Genomic DNA, 17,943 nt, shown 5'->3' on the forward strand with positions numbered 1-17,943 from the left:
AAACACGCCTAGAAGCAGAAAATGACATTAATTTTAGTGTACAAGTAACCCCTATAAAAATAACTGCACGTGGCCAAACTGTCATTTTCAGGCGCTGAAATGCTCATTTTGGACATAAAAAAAAAAGCTGCCAATTCCAAACCAAAGGCTGTAGATGCATATTTACACATGTATCTAGCATGAATACACCTTTGGAAGCAAAAAATGACATTAATTTCACTGTACTCGTAATCCTAGATACATGTCTAAATAACTCCACGTGGCCAATCTGTCACTTTCAGGTGCTGAAACGCTCATTTTGGACATAAAAAACCAACAGGCTGCCAAATCAAAACCAAAGGCTGTATTGCATATTTACACATGTATTCAGCATAAAAACACACTTAGAAGCAGAAAATGACATTCATTTTAGTGTACACGTTAACCCCTATAAAAATAACTGCACGTGGCCAAACTGACATTTTCAGGCTTTGAAACGCTCATTTTGGACATGAAAAAAAACAACTGCCAAATCCAAACCAAAGGCTGTAGATGCATATTTACACGTGTATCTATCATAAATTCAGTTCTTGAAGCAGAAAATGACATAAATTTTAGTGTACACGTAACCCTTACCAAAATAACTTCATTTGGCCAAACTGTCATTTTCAGCCGCTCAAACACTCATTTTGGACATAAAAACCAAAAGGCTGGCAAATCTAAACCAAAGGCTGTAGATGCATATTTACAGATTTATCTAGCATAAATACACGTCCCAAAGCAAAAAATGACATTAATATCCGTGTACACACGACCCCTGTCAAAATAACTGCACGTGGCCAAACTGTCACTTTCAGGCGCTGAAACGCTCATTTTGGACATAAAAAAACAAAAGGCTGCCAAATCAAAACCAAAGGCTCTAGATCCATATTTACACGTTTATCTAGCATAAATAAACCTCTGAAAGTATAAAATGACATTAATTTCAGTGTACACTTAACCCTTAACAAAATAACTGCGCAGCCACACACGTCGTTTTAAGGCACAAAACAACAAATTGTCTATAAAGTAAGGGCTTTACAACCATATTTGGGGGCGGGCAAGTTCCCCTGAGTGGCTTAAGTTGATGTAAATGATAATTTTCGAAACCTATCTCCGAGTCGAAATTTGGCGGGGCGCCTGAAAAATATGACCAAGAAAGGTGTGCTTTTGGCGGATAGCCAAGGCGGAGGAGTCGGCCCCTACAGTTGGAGCTCGGCACTGTTAATCACTGCTGCCAAATCCAAATCACAGTTTGTACATGCATATTTACAAGTGTATCTAGCATAAATATACATGCCGAAGCAGAAAGTGACATTAATTTCAGTATACAAGTAACGCCTTCAAGAAAGGCACACGAAGAGCACAGGGGACAAGCGCAGCCACACAAGTCGTTTTAAGGCACAAAACAATAAAATTTCTATGAAGTAAGGACTTTACAACCATATTTGGGGGCGGGAAAGTTCCCCTGAGTGGCATAAGTATATGAAAATTATAATTTTCAACACTTATCTCCGAGTCGAAATTCGGCGGGGCGCCTGAAAAATATGACCGAGAAAGGTGTGCTTTAGACGGATAGCCAAGGCGGAGGAGTCGGCCCCTACGGTTGGAGCTCGGCACTGTGAATCACTGCAGCCAAATCCAAATCACAGTTTGTACATGCATATTTACAACTGTATCTAGCATTAATATACGTGCCGAGGCAGAAAGTGACATTAATATCAGTCTACAAGTAACGCCTTCAAGAAAGTCACACGAAGAGCACAGGTTATAGCGCAGCCACACACGTCGTTTTAAACCACAAAACAACAAATTGTCTATGAGGTAAGGGCTTTACAACCATATTTGGGGTTGTAAGTTCCCCTGAGTTCGAATCCATACCAAAGCTTGTCGATGCATATTTACAAGTGTATCTAGCATAAATATACGTGCCAAAGGAGAAAGTGACATTAATTTCAGTAAACAAGTAACGTTTGTCAAGAAAGGCACACGAAGAGCACAGGGGACAGCGCAGCCACACACGTCGTTTTAAGGCACAAAACAACAAATTGTCTATGAAGTAAGGACTTTACAACCATATTTGGGGGCAGGTATTCCCCTGAGTGGCTTAATTTGATGAAAATCATAATTTTCAACACTTTTCTCCGAGTCAAAATTCGGCGGGTCGCCTGAAAAATGTGACCGAGAAAGGTGTGCTTTTGGCGAATAGCCAAGGCGGAGGAGTCGGCCACTACGGTTGGAGCTCGGCACTGTGAATCACTGCTGCCAAATCCAAACCACAGGTTTTACATGCATATTTACAAGTGTATCTAGAATAAATATACGCGCCGAAGCAGAAAGTGACATTAATTTCACTATACAAGTAACGCCTGTCAAGAAAGGCACACGAAGAGCACAGGGGACAGCGCAGCCACCCACGTCGTTTTAAGGTACTGAAGGGTTTTATTATTAGTTTGTGAAGACATATACATGTATGGGTAGTGAAGGGTTTTATTATTAGTTTGTGAATATATATAAATGTATTTTAACTATTTATTAATGATTCAAAGTTGTATTACAAATGAGTAGAAGTAGAGCTGTTTCAAGGTTGCAGTATCAGGGGAGCGGATGTATCAGCGGAACACAATGTGTGGGAGGTTTGATGGTACCAGGTGCCGCCAGTGAAAAAAGAGGGAGACAAAGGCGGGCCACAGTTTCTCTGAAGGCCCCGGCCTCTTGGAATGCAGATAACGGTGTTTTCAGGAGCTACATCCAAGCGAGTCATGTGCACAAGAAAAGGCGTCATCTGAGACGGCGGGGAAAAGAGAACCAATCAGCATCTGAAGAAATAAATTGCAGATACCATGTAACTAATGAAATGATAGTGGCTAGTGTTTTTGGTGTGTTTAATTTGCATATTGTTTTCTATAACTGTTCGGGGCAACTCGGGTGCGGTGTCGCTCTTTGATGGCCACAGGAGCGCACAGATCTGTATTGAGAGGGAACCGAGCCCCCGATACTGTAGTAGCTTTTGTTGTTAGGAATAAAATCTCGGTGATTCGGCTGATTGGCTTTCTGGTCTTCTCTCTTACGGAACAAGCACGCATAATTGTTAGGTAAGGTGAAGCTAAGGTTAATGTCGGTTCAAATAATAAATATATGGTAAATAATTTGGAGTCAGATAATTAGGGTAAGTATCGTGATTTAGACTTTAAACCTAACAATTTTGTGGTGACCCCGACGTGATCCTAAGGGAGAATTTCGGCGGACTTCAAGACACCAATCGGAGTCTGGGACTCTGTCTCCAAGGTCTGGGACCTTTTGTTGAATTGTGTGACGTGCTGACAGCTGGCCATTGGTGTGACACTTCCTTTCTCGCGAGATCAACGAAAAGGTAAGCATTTGGAATTTGGGATTTGGAACGTTTGGCCAAACAATTACGCGAGGAAGTAAAAGCGGCAAGCATTTACCCCTCTTTGGAGTCTGAGCCAAGCGCCCCACTCATGCAGGTTACTCACACTCAACCCCCACCATATGGCGATGCGGGAATGATGGCTCCTGTGGTGACATTGGGTGGCCGTGTGGTGATGGACATTGATGGTGAAAGTGAGCGGGCAGACACTAGTGTGGTTCAATTGATAGAGCAGGCACTGAACAGAGAAAAGAGACGTGTGTTTGCAGGACATGAGGCGGAAAGAAGTAGAGTCATTACGTCCACGCCATCCGCCTCAAAACAGATAACACATGACTCAGTAATAGGAAGTCGAGAAAGAGGTGACAAGGTCCCAGAAAGTGTATTGTTGAGAAGTCAAGGTAATGATTGGGAGAGTAAGTATGAGGATGTTGGTGGAACGTTGAGACAGCAAGAGAACATAATGTTGAAATTGGTGACTGGCCAGGGGTGTCAGGGGAACTCAGCGGCCGGAAGAAAGGACAAGCTGAGACAAGAAGATGAAGACAGTGAGAATGAGGAAGATACACAGATAGCGCAGCAGAGACAGATGTTGAAGGAAGTCAATAGAAGTGAGAAGAGAAGAGAAACAGGGAAAGATGATGACAGGGTGGCTGTGTGTGGCTATGATTTAAGAGGGAAAAAGCATCAGATGGTACAAAAAGAAAAGGTTGAGGTCATGTGTCCTATGGTAACTACGGCAAGGGGTGTTCATTATGAGCCTGTGGTGTTACGTGATTTAACGGCAATGATGGAAAAAATGCCCCCACTCCTCAAAGGAGGAAAGGCATGGTTGTCTAAAATTTTTGGCACTCATGAGTGGTCAAAGCTGCGCTCTGGGTGATATTTGTCAAATGTTGGCTGGTGCTTGTTCATTGGTCCAGATTGGGGCACTGGAGGAGGCGGCTGGTACCTCCCATTTGGGGGGGACACACTGCTCCCCCATGTGGCAGCTCAGTTTATCCAACAAATCAAGCTGACTTTTCCTCAGCCAACTGACTTGGCACCTGCAATGTTTCCATATGACCGCAAGATGTCTCCCACACAGCATTATTTGACATATGTGGAGAATTGGATTGAGTCTACAGGGAAACACCCTGGTTTGTCAGCGGAAGCAGAAACACTCTTCCGCACAGCTATTATAGATGGATTACCTTCAGAGGTCAAAAAGACACTGATGAGTGATCCAGATATTTTGGTGTGTCCAGAACAAAGGTTTAAGTGCCATTTGATGCAACATTGCCGTGCATTTTCTGAGGAACAAGCTAAAACTGAAAGTGAAGAAAATAATCTAGCCAAGCAGCTGCTCAAAATGCAGCTAGCTAAAATGCATGGTGAGGCCAAAGCTGAAAAGAGTATGAAAAAGGAAGTGCAGATGTTTCAAACTCCAGTGGCGGCTGGTAGGGGGCGTGGTCAGTTCCGTGGTGGATACAGGGGAAGGGGAGGGAATACCCTGCCACAGCAACGAGGATTCTACCCGCTGGGGACATGCTTTTTGTGTGGGGATCCAAACCACTGGGCCAGGGAGTGCCCTAACAGCCCCAACGGCGGGTCCCATTTTGTCTCCCGCGGAAGAGGGACACATTTGCCCCCACAACCCATCCCACCCAGCGGTCCTGTCCAACCTGGAGGGAACCGTCCATGGCAGGTGCCCCAGGGGCCCAACCACAGGGAGGTCAATACTATCAAAGTATTGATCAGTGGGATGGACAATACGAATAGGGAGGCCTGGGAAGCTCGGGAAGCAGTGGCCAGGCAGAGCCCATGCTTCAACTAACAGTGGCAAATCAACCCGTCGAGATGCTAGTGTACACGGGCGCAACATACTCTTCCATTAATTTGCCACTGTCTAAAGCAGCATTGTCCCCTCGCAGTACAACGCTGGTCGGCTTCTCGGGACAACCACGGACTCTGCCTTTCACAAAACCTCTTGAGACACGAATCAACAAAACTGGACAGCATTTATGGCATGAATACATTCACGCCACAGGAACCCCCATTAATTTAATAGGGAGAGACATGTTGATGGCAGTCAAAGCACAAATTATGTGTGGCCCAAAAGGACTTACAGTCACGTTTCCGGACGGGCAGACCATTCAGTGTCAACAGGCGCTGCGAACTCATGGCCAATGGCTAATGGCCCCGCTTCCAGCGGAAAACAACACTGCAACCATATGTTGGGTCCATTTGAATCCAGAGACTCCATTTGGCGGTGGTGTCTTTTCTACTTTCCTCATGTGGAAACCGTGGGTTTGTTCCATAGCCCCATATCACCCGCCAGTGGATCCCCTGCATTGTAAATTGTACTATGACAGGGAGCATGATGATGTCTATAGAGATTCATTTGAAGAAATTGAGGGAACAATTTGGACGTTGACCTCTTCATGTATTTTGATTGGTAAGGAAGGCGTAGCAGCAGCTGTTGATTTGGCCCGTGAGCAAATGGCATGGTTTAAAATGACGTCGGAGGGCGCTCCTCATGTTTCATTGGCAGTGGCACCTGAACATGAACCCCGCCAGTTGGGCCCCATGGTGAAACGATTGCTTCAAAGTACCGATTGGCGTGAGACTCACATCCCACATTTGTTTTGGTCACCATCAAACAAAGCATACAAAATTATGCAACCAATAAAAGATCAAGGAAATTTGGAAATGTTGTTGTCAAGGACACATGGCAGAGAGTTTACGGATCACGAACAAGCTGATGAGATGCTAAAATGTTTACCAGAAGAATTGTGGTCCATAGGCCCTTTTGATGTTGGAGAGTGTCATACTGTTGCCCCCATTCAGTTGCAAATTGATGAAAATCAAATTGTCTGAAGGCCCCAATATAGATGGCCTAGAGAGGCAGAAGAATGGAAGAAACCTTGTGTGGCTTGTGGGATGCAGGCGTTTTGGAAGAATCAATTTCACAGTGGAACAGCCCATTGAGACCCGTTCAAAAGGCTGACAAAAAGACATATCGAATGGCTCATGATTTGAGACCAGTCAACGATGTCACATTGACCCCAGTGTTACCAGTACCAGATCCTCACAGGATTCTGACAAGTTTAAGTCCCATGTACAAGTGGTTCACAGTGATTGATTTGGCCAATGCGTATTTTTGTGTGCCGTTGGATCCCAACATTCGTCATGTGTTTGCATTTTCTTACAAAGGGTGTAAGTTGCACCAGATTGCCACAGGGGTTCAAGAACTCCCCTGGCATTTTCAACCAAGTTTTGAAAGAGCTTCTGGGACCATGTGAGATTCCAGAAGGCTCCATTTTATTGCAATATGTGGATAATTTATTGATTGCAGCAGCCAGCCAGGAAGCATGTTTGGAAGCTACTAAGAAGCTGTTGACCAAACTGCATGAGTTGGGTTTCAAGGTGTCAAAGAAAAAGTTGCAATGTTGCAGACAAAGGGTTACATTTTTGGGAAGAGTGGTGTCCCCCATTGGCCTTGCAATGTCACCAGATTACAGGAATTCCATTCTTCATCACAAATGCCCAACCACAGTCCAGGAAATGTTGTCATTTCTGGGATTATGTGGATACAGCAGAAATTATATCCCATGTTTTGTGGACAAAACAAGTGTCCTTCGTGACCTTGTCAAAGTAAAAGGGCCACGAAACCTCAAAGCACACTTAGAGTTGACTGTAGAAGCTACACAGCTTTATGTGACTTTGATTCAAGAACTCGCCTCAGCGGCTGCTTTGGAAGATAACAGAGCGTCCATCTGCCCAAGCGGCAGAAGTACTGGCACTCACTCTGGCGCTCGAACAATGTCAAGGTGAGGCAGTCACCATCTATTCGGATTCAGCATATGCAGTTTCAGTCGCCCTTATTGACCTCAAGGGATGGCTCCAAAATGGTTTCATGACTGCCAAAGGCACACCAATTGCCCACCGTGACTTCATGCTCAGACTACATGAGGCCTTGGCGCAATCATTCCAAGTAGCAATTGTTAAAGTCCCCGGACATTCAAAAGCAGACACCACGGTAGCCAAAGGCAGCTGATGCGCTGGCCAAACAGGTTGCGGGCTACACTGTTGAGGTAGGAATGATGGTCAGTAGTGAGGCCATCATTGTTGATGGTGAACATCTAGATGCATCTTTGCCACTCCCTCCCACTCATGATGAACTTTGTCATTTGCAAGAAATGGCGTCTCCTGAACTAAAATCCATGTCGATAGCAGCGAAGGCCGTAAAAAGACCTGATGGGCTGTGGGTTGGCCCGAGAGGCCAGCCCACTCTCCCAGTTTATGCAATCCATCTTGGCTGAGGCTCACTCAATTGCGCATACTGGGCCTCACCCGATGATGGTGAAATAAAAAAATTGGTGGCACCCAAAAATGACAGATGTAGTTTGGAAATACGTTTCAGAGTGCCAGACATGTCAGACATTTAATGCAAGACCAACTTTAAAACCAAAACCAGGTATTTTTCAACCAGCTCCGTGGCCTGGTGCTGAAATTGTGATTGATTTTACTGACATGAGTGAAAGAGTGAATGGCAAGCGTTACCTTTTGGTGATGGTTGATTCCTTCTCCGGGTGGCCTGAGGCCTACCCGTGCGCAAAGGAGGACTCGACCTCTGTCATTAAAGCACTGGTTAACCATTACATCCTAACCCATGGTTCCCGGTTTTGGTCCGGTCTGATAATGGCACACACTTTAACAACAAAGCTTTGGCCAAGGTAGGAGCCATGTTGGGGCTCCAGCATCGGTTTGGTTGTGTGTACCATCCTCAGAGCCAAGGTAAAGTTGAGCGAATGAACCGTACGTTGAAGGAAAAATTGGCTAAAATAATGTCACAAACCAAAATGACGTGGCTTCAAGCACTGCCACTGGCACTATTAGCTGTCCGACAGACGGTCAATAAAATGACTGTCTTTGCGCCTTTTGAGCTCCTCAAGGGCCGTTTAATGCCAGGACCGGCATCAAACATTGGTGCCTCCAGAAGATGTGCCGATGCCAGATTTAACACATGCTGCGTATTGGTCATACCTTAATGCTCTTGTGTCCAGTGTTTCTGCTCAGGTTGTGGAGAAAGCAAAATCATCAGCTGCTGAAGATACCTTGGAATCAGACCTCACCCCATACGTGTATGTGCGAGTCATCTCCAGAAAGTGGACTGAACCAAGGTGGAAAGGCCCATTCCGTGTCCTAGCGAGGACAACCCACGCAACGCAGCTTGGTGACAAACGGCAAAAGTGGTATCATTATTCTTAATTGCGTCCTGCTCCTGACTTTAACCCTCAAAAAGGAGGATCCGGTGGTTTGGCCGTGTCGACGACCCGGCCATGAGAGGGAGGGTTAGACCCCCACATTTACAATTTTTTCGCTTTTTGCAAAATCCAGTATATGTAGGAGTAATAGTGTGTGTTGCTTTTGTTTTTGTATGGCTTTTGATGATGATCGACATGGAGGGGACTGACGGGCTACGAGTGACGGAGGACAGCGTTGACCAGGACTATCCTGACTTTGCGACCCAGAAGTCGTATCTGACGTACACCTGCAAAGGGCAAACGGTGTACAGGGCACCGAAGGGCTCCAAGTGGGAGCTGACCCAGACAGAAAAATTATACTTGATTAATCATGCCTGTTGATTTTCAGACTATTGACGATCCCTGGGACGGACCAATGAAGGACTTATTCACTCAACATAGACGTGCATCCCCAGAGTGGATGGACAACAATGACCCGACCTACATTGACGCAATAGGAGTCCCAAGAGGGGTTCCAGACGAGGACAAACTGGTAAATCAGGTGTCAGCAGGATTCGAAAGTGTGTTGGTGTGGATCACTCCCAATAAAAATGTTGACCGAATTAATTATGTTCATTATAATGTACAGCGTTTGGGTAACTACACGCACGAATCATTGGCTGCAGTGCATGAGCAATTGGCTGCCACGTCACTTATGGCGTTCCAAAATCGCATGGCCCTTGATATGATATTAGCAGAAAAACAAGGTGTGTGTGGGATGTTTGGCGACACCTGCTGTACATTTATACCCAATAATACTGCCCCAGGAGGACGACTGACTTGAGCGCTTGAAGGACTACAGACACTCAATAAAAAGATGAAAGAACATTCAGGTGTGGACAATAGTATTTGGGATACTTGGATGAAAATGTTTGGTAGTTGGAAATGGTTGATTGCTTCCATTTTGCTTGCTGTTGCTATTTTTGAAGCTATTATGGTACTTTGCGGTTGTTGTTGCATTCCATGTATTAGATCTCTCACAGTAAGGATGATCGAGAAAACTGTGGGTCCCTTGCCTCCGGGTGGACAGTATGTCTTGGTACAACAGGCGGATGCAAGCGTGGGGCCCTCCTATGACATCACTTTAGAAGCGGCGGTGTAAGTACATCCAGCACACAGACATTAATATGTGGTATGGCCTCATAAATGAGGCCATGAGAGAGAGGGAAGGGTTTTATTATTAGTTTGTGAAGACATCTACATGTATGGCTAGTGAAGGGTTTTATTATTAGTTTGTGAAGATATATAAATGTATGTTAACCATTTATTTATGATTCAAAGTTGTATTACAAATGAGTAGAAGTAGAGCTGTTTCAAGGTTGCGGTATCAGGGGAGCGGATGTATCAGCGGAACAAAATGTGTGGGAGGTTTGATGGTACCAGGTGCCGCCAGTGAAAAAAGAGGGAGACAAAGGCGGGCCACAGTTTCTCTGAAGGCCCCGGCCTCTTGGAATGCAGATAACTTGGTGTTTTCAGGAGCTACATCCAAGCGAGTCATGTGCACAAGAAAAGGCGTCATCTGAGACGGCGGGTAAAAGAGAACCAATCAGCATCTGAAAAAATATATTGCAGAAATCATGTAACTAATGAAATGATAGTGGCTAGTGTTTTTGGCGTGTTTAATTTGCATATTGTTTTCTATAACTGTTCGGGGCAACTCGGGTGTGGTGTCGCTCTCTGATGGCCACAGGAGCGCACAGATCTGTATTGAGAGGGAACCGAGCCCCCGATACTGTATTAGCTTTTGCTGTTAGGAATAAAATCTCTGTGATTCGACTGATTGGCTTTCTGGTCTTCTCTCTTACGGAACGAGCACGCATAATTGTTAGGTAAGGTAAAGCTAAGGTTAATGTCGGTTAAAATAATAGATATATGGTAAATAATTTGGAGTCAGATAATTAGGGTGAGTATCGTGATTTAGACCTTAAACCTAACAGGCACAAAACAAATTGTCTACGAAGTAAGGGCTTTACAATCATATTTGGGGGCGGGCAAGTTCCCCTGAGTGGCTAAAATTGATGAAAATTATCATTTTCAACACTTTTCTCCGAGTCGAAATTCGGCGGGTCGCCTGAAAAATATGACCGAGAAAGGTGTGCTTTTGGCAGATAGCCAAGGCGGAGGAGTCGGCCCCTACGGTTGGAGCTCGGCACTGTGAATCACTGCTGCCAAATCCAAATCACAGTTTGTACATGCATATTTACAAGTGTATCTAGCATAAATATACGTGCCGAAGCAGAAAGTGACATTAATTTAAGTATACAAGTAACGCCTGTCAAGAAAGGCACACGAAGAGCACAGGGGACAGCGCAGCCACACACGTCGTTTTAAGCCACAAAACAACAAATTGTTGATGAAGTAAGGGCTTTACAACCATATTTGGGGGAGGGCAAGTTCCCCTAAGTGGCTTAAGTACAGGAAAATTATCATTTTCAACACTTTTCTCCGAGTCGAAATTCGGTGGGTCGCCTGAAAAATATGACCGAGAAAGGTGTGCTTTTGGCGGCTCACCAAGGCGGAGCAGTCGGCCCCTACGGTTGGAGCTCCGCACTGTGACTCACAGCTGCCCAATCCAAACCAAAGGTTGTAGATGCATATTTACAAGTGTATCAAGCATTAATTTCAGTATACACGTAACCCCTATCAAAATAACTGCACGTGGCCAAACTGTCACTTTCAGGCGCTGAAACGCTCATTTTGGACATAAAAAAAACAAAAGGCTGCCAAATCCAAACCAAAGGCTGTAGTTGCATATTTACACGTGTATCTAGCATAAATTCACGCCTAGAAACAGAAAATGACATTAATTTTAGTGTTCACACGAAGAGCACAGGGGACAGCGCAGCCACACACGTCGTTTTAAGTCACAAAACAACAAATTGTTTATGAAGTAAGGGCTTTACTACTATAGTCAGGGGCGGGCAAGTTCCCCTGAGTGGCTTAAGATGATGAAGATTATCATTTTCAACCCTTTTCTCCGGGTCGAAATTCGGCGGGTCGCCTGAAAAATATGACAGAGAAAGTTGTGCTTTCCAAAAGGCTGGCAAATCTAAACCAAAGGCTGTAGATGCATATGTACACACGTATCTAGCATAAATACACGTCCCAAAGCAAAAAATGACATTAATATCAGTGTACACGTAACCCCTATCAAAATAACTGCACGTGGCCAAACTGTCACTTTCAGGCGCTGAAACGCTCATTTTGGACATAAAAAAAACAAAAGGCTGCCAAATCCAAACCAAAGGCTGTAGTTGCATATTTACACGTGTATCTAGCATAAATTCACGCCTAGAAGCAGAAAATGACATTAATTTTAGTGTTCACGTGACCCCTATCAAGATCAAGACACTTGGCCAAACTGTCATTTTCAGGCGCTGAAACACTCATTTTGCACATAAAAACCAAAAAGCAGCCAAATCCAAACCACATATTTACGTTACATATATTTATGTCCGGAAGCCGAAAATGACACCATTTTCAGATATGTGGTACTACACAACTTCCGCTAAGTGTGTGTGAATTTTCAAGCTTATTTGTCCAGGTTAACTCTGTCAAAACCCTCCCCAAATTCACGCAGTTCAAGCAAGGGCAAGCTTCAAAATGGGCCTCCCCCACAAGGTAAGCATTAACCAGCTTTAGTTCAGCGCGTGGTTTGAACCACTTTGCGTTCAGCCCTAACCGGTTTTTGCGCGGACCTATGTCTTGAGCGGCTGCGATGCACCGTTCGGACGTTAGGGCTCGAGGTCATTTTTTAACGCGTTTTTCACCCAAAAGCAAATTTTAACCATTTCGCGCCCATAGCTTGGGCAATCGGAGAACGGCATACCCCAATTCAAACTATGTGAGATGGCGCACCTCCCATGAGGTTTGTGTGAAATTTCAGGTCGTTAGCTCGAAGCTAACTCTTCCAAAAGCCCCCCACGTGATGGCTGGCGCGTTCGGCCGCATAGCTCCGCACCACCGCAAGGCGGCGCCACCATTTTCAGATATGTGATACTAAACCCCTTCTGCTCAGTGTGTTTGAATTTTCAAACTGATTTGTTCAGGTTAACCCTGTCAAAACCCTCCCCAATTTCTCACACAGTTCATCATCCAAAAGGCAGGCCTGAAAAAGCCACCTTTTACAGTGCGTTCGGTTGCGTTGCTCTGCCCCAACCCTCCCCAAATTCACGCAGGTCAAGCATGAGCAGGCTTCAAAATGGGCCTCCCCCACAAGGCAAGCTTTAACCGGCTGTAGCTCCTCAACGCTCAGGCGCAGTAGCGTGTTTCGAACATCTTTGTGTTCGGCCCGAACAGGGCTTCGCAATATGTGATGCTACACCCCTTCTGCTAAGCATGTGTGAATTTTCAAGCCGATCTGTCCAGGTTAACCCTGTCAAAACACCCCCCAAAATCACACAGGTTGTCATCCAAAAGGTCAGCAACAAGGCAGCTTTTATAGTGCGTTCGGCCGCATAGCTCCGCCCCGCCTCAAGGCAGTGGCACTATTTTCAGATATGTGATACGATACCCCTTCTGCTAAGTGTGTGTGAATTTTCAAGCCGATCCGTCTGAGTTAACCCTGTCAAAACTCTCCCAATGTCAGATGGGCCACAACAAATGGCCCTTAGTGAGTTCAGTCACGTAGCTCCACCCCGCCACCAAGCTGCGCCACCATTTTCAGTACTGTACTGTATACTCCACCCCTTCCACTAAGTGTGTGTGAATTTTCAAGCCGATCCGTCCAAGTTAACCCTGTCAAAGCTCTCCCCAAAATCACAGAGGCCATAAAAACCGGCCGCGTAGATCCGCCCTTGCCCAGCGCGAGCGTTAGTCACTCAGCGCGGCCGTTGAGCACGTGCTGTGCTCATGCTTCAAATTGAAATGTAAACAAGTTTGTGTCATCCCTGCTCTCTGCGCTCCACCAAACGGCGCGTGCACGTGCGAGCGTTGGTCACTCAGCGCAGCTGTTGGGCACGTGCTTGTACTTCAAATTCAAATGTAAACAAGTTTGTGTCATCCCTGCTCTCAGCGCGGAGCCTCGGTCAAACGGCGCGCATGCACGGCGACCATACGAGGTTCCCCCAGCGTGAGATGCAACTCCCGTCCCGCTGCGACCTTCTGTTGTGGAGATACAGACGTTTGAAGGTCGCTTAGTGCTGCCCTCTAGTTTCAGAAAAAAACGTGTAGCTCTGGAACAGTAGGGAGTTGGGCGGGGATGAGGGTATCATCGGAATCGTCTTGGCAAGGACTACCCGGCGAGGGGGTGCCGCGGCCCACTTTGGATTTTACTCAATAGCGACATCTACAGGCGCAGTACCGTCTGCTTCCACCTTCCAAGTCCCCATACGCAGCAAACATTTTCGAAGTGCCACTTTGGATTTTACTCAACAGCGACATCTAGGGGTGCAGTACCGTATGCTTCCAGCTTCGAACTCCCCATACCCGTCAATAGGGGATTGGAAGTTGGAAGCAAACATTGCCATCGTCCCACTTTGGATTATACTCAATAGCGGCATCTAGAGGTGCAGTACCATCTGCTTCTAGCTTCCAACTCCCCATACACATCAATGGGGGATTGGAAGTTGGAAGCAAACATTTTCAAAGTCGTGGGTTTGCTGATGGTGTAGTGGTACACTCGCCTGAGTTGTGTGTGGGCAGTGTGGGATCGGTTCCCACTCAGTGACTGTGTCTGTGTGTATGCCCTGCGACTGGCTGGCAACCAGTTCAAGGTGTAGTTGTACACTGATGGTGTAGTGTTTTTTTTGGAACTTCCACTTATTTAGTTGGAAATTCCAATATTTTTTTGGAACTTCAAATATTTTTTGGGGGAACTTCAAATATTTTTTGGAACTTCCACTTCTTTAGTTGGAACTTCCCCTTATTTAGTTGGAACATACAATCTTTTTTTGGAACTTCCACTTATTTAGTTGGAACTTCCAATATTTCTTTTTGAAGTTCCAATATTTTTTTGGAACTTCCACTTATTTAGTTGGAACTTCCACCTATTTAGTTGGAACTTCCGCTATTTATTTTTGAACTTCCAATATTTTTTGGGACGTTCCACTTATTTAGTTGGTACTTCCATTATTTTTTTTGGGAAGTCCCACTTTGGATTTTACTCAATAGCGACATCTATGAGTGTAGTACCTTATGCTTTCATCTTCCAACTCCCCATACAATAGGGGATTGAAATTTGGAAGCAAACATTTTCAAAGTCGTGGGTCATTGATGATGTAGTGGTACACTCGCCCAAGTTGTGTGCGGGCAGCGTGGGCTCGGTTCCCACTCAGTGACTGTGTCTGTGCGTATGCCCTGTGACTGGCTTTCGACCAGTTCAGGGCGTAGTTCGCCTTACGCCCATAGTCAGCTGGGATAGGCTCTGGCACCTCCCCGTGACCCTGTACAGAATAAGTGGTGTGGGAGATGACACATTTTCAAAGTCCCACTTTGCATTTTACTCAATCGCGACATCTATGGGTGCAAAACTGCTGCTTCCAGCTTCCTACTCCCCATAGAAGTCAATGGGGGATTGGAAGTTGGTAGCAAATATTTTCAAAGTCCCACTTTGGATTTTACTCAATAGTGACATCTAGTGGTGTAAAACCGCCTGCTTCCAGTTTCCGACTCCCCAAACAAGTCAAAAGGGGATTGGTAGTTGGCAGCAAATATTTACAAAGTCCAAATATGGACTTAGTGAAAGTGTCACTCAAAACCTTTACCAATCCAAATTTACCAATCGACTCCAAATGGCCTGAAATGTGCTCCTATGACATTTCTGGGATACGACCTTTCCACGCCCACAAAATTGCTGCTGAGATTTTGTGAGAATCGGTAAAGCGCCATATGATGCATCGTATTCTCACCAAAATCCTGACGCAAATTTTGACTAAGTCCAAATATTGACTTCCAGCAAGTGTCACACAAAACCTTTACCAATCGACTCCAAATGGCCTGAAACGTGCTCCTATCACATTTCTGCGGGACGACCTTTCCACGCCCATCTGCTTCCAGCTTCCAATTCCCCATATGGGGGAATGGAACTTGAAAGTTGGAATGGAAGTTAAGCATACATTTTGGATCTTCCAAGTGCGATTTTTGAACTACCACTTATTTAGTTGGAACTTCCAATATTTTGGGGGGGAACGTCCACCTCTTTAGTTGGAACTTCCGCTCATTTAGTTGGAATTTCCAATATTTTTTTTTTTGAACATCCACTTATTTAGTTGGAACTTCCAAATTTATTAGAGTGAACTTCCAATATTTTTTGGAACTTTCACTTATTTAGTTGGAACTTCCACTCATTTAGTTGGAACTTCCACTATTTTTTTTTAACTTCCAATATTTTTTGGGACGTTCCACTTATTTAGTTGGAACTTCCAATATTTTTTTTGTAACTTTCAATATTTTTGGGGGGAATTTCCAATATTTTTTTGGGAACTTCCAATATTTTGGGGGGAAATTCCACTGATTTAATTGGAACTTCCAGTTATTTAGTTGGAACTTCCAATATTTTTGGGGGAACTTATGATATTTTTTTGGAACTTCCAATATTTTTTAGGGAACTTCCACTTATTTAGTTGGAACTTCCAATATATTTTGGGAAATTCCACTTTTTTATTTGGAAGTTCTAAATTTTTATTTGGAAGTTTCGCCTAGAAAGGACAGTTCATTTCAGCAAATAAGTCACATGATAACAATTGCACTCACCATGCATTTTTATTGGACCTGAATGGCGCCTAAACAAACATGTTTTACTTCTGTAAACACTGTTGTATATAAATAATTATGTCTTATCTAGTTAAAATGCTTCTGCATATTCATTCATTCATTCATTATCCATACCGCTTCTCCTCACAAGGGTCGCGGGGCGTGCTGGAGCCTATCCCAGCTGTCTTTGGGCAGTAGGCGGGGGACACCCTGAATTGGTTGCCAGCCAATCGCAGGGCACACAGAGACAGACATTCGCACTCACAATCACACCTAGGGTCAATTTAGACAGTCCAATCAACTTACCATGCATGTTTTTGGAATGTGGGAGGAAACCGGAGTACCCGGAGGAAACCCACGCAAGCACGGGGAGAACATGCAAACTCCACACAGGGAGGCCGGAGCCGGGATCGAACCCACGACCTCTGAACTGTGAGGCGGACGTGCTAACCAGTCGACCACCGTGCCGCCGCTTCTGCATATTACATCAATATAATTATGACATAAATGAAATGTTTCTACGTCCACTGATACTGTTGTGGTACACACGCCTGAGTTGTGTGCGGGCAGCGTGGGATCGATTCCCGCTCAGTGACAGTGTCTATGTGTGCCCTGCGACTGGCTGGCGACCAGTTCGGGGTGTAGTCTGCCTTCGCCCATTGACGGCTGGGATAGGCTCCAGCAACTCCCCGCGACCCTGTATAGGATAAGCGGTTTGGAAGATGACATGACATGACATGAAATGCACATTACATGGTATGTATAACGTCGCTGTCCTGTGAAAAAAACTCCGACACCCCTTTTGAAAAGGTTAAAAATTTCACTAATGCGACGTTTCCGCGTTACAGACATGAATCATGTAAGAATAAAAAAATAAATTAAAAAAATGGAGATTAGCATTTTTCACGTGACATCAACGATAAACAAAATTTACTTCTGTAAACACTCTTTGACATAAATATATATTACGGAATACAAAAATAAAAGGCTTCTGATACAATTAAGTGTTTATCTTGTAAATAATGGCATACAAAAATAAAATGCTTGTCAAAATAAAAGGTTCTTACAAAAATAAACTGCAGCTGCACTTTTCAAATTAACAATGGTTTAAATAACGTGACAAGATCAAAACTACCAAACACCCACGATAAAATGTCAGTCCACAAAATGGAACTTTCCACGCCCATCGGCTTCCAGCTTCCAATTCCCCATACAATGGGGGATTGGAACTTGAAAGTTGGAATGGAAGTTAAGCATACATTTTAGAACTTCCAAGTACTATTTTTGGAACTTCCACTTCTTTAGTTGGAACTTCCCCTTATTTAGTTGGAACATACAATCTGTTTTGGGAACTTCCACTTATTTAGTTGGAACTTCCAATATTTATTTTTGAACTTCCAATATTTTTTTGGAACTTCCATTTATTTAGTTGGAACTTCCACCTATTTAGTTGGAACTTCCAATATTTATTTTTGAACTTCCAATATTTTTTTGGAACTTTCACTTATTTAGTTGGAACTTCCACATATTTAGTTAGAACTTCCGCTCTTTATT

The 17,943-nt window shown here is 44.5% G+C and overlaps 1 long non-coding RNA gene across 1 annotated transcript; it reads left to right on the forward strand.

Moving 5' to 3' along the window:
* The first annotated feature begins 2,966 nt into the window (after positions 1–2,966).
* Positions 2,967–10,396, forward strand: LOC147137995 (uncharacterized). Its single transcript, XR_015089071.1, has 3 exons — positions 2,967–3,113; positions 3,251–3,391; positions 8,458–10,396. It is a non-coding gene; the product is annotated as an uncharacterized LOC147137995 (long non-coding RNA).
* The last annotated feature ends 7,547 nt before the right edge of the window (positions 10,397–17,943 follow it).

The sequence above is a fragment of the Filicampus tigris genome, chromosome 12 (assembly GCF_054856515.1).
Source record: "Filicampus tigris isolate MCC_2025a chromosome 12, RoL_Ftig_1.0, whole genome shotgun sequence".
Lineage (NCBI taxonomy): Eukaryota > Metazoa > Chordata > Actinopteri > Syngnathiformes > Syngnathidae > Filicampus > Filicampus tigris.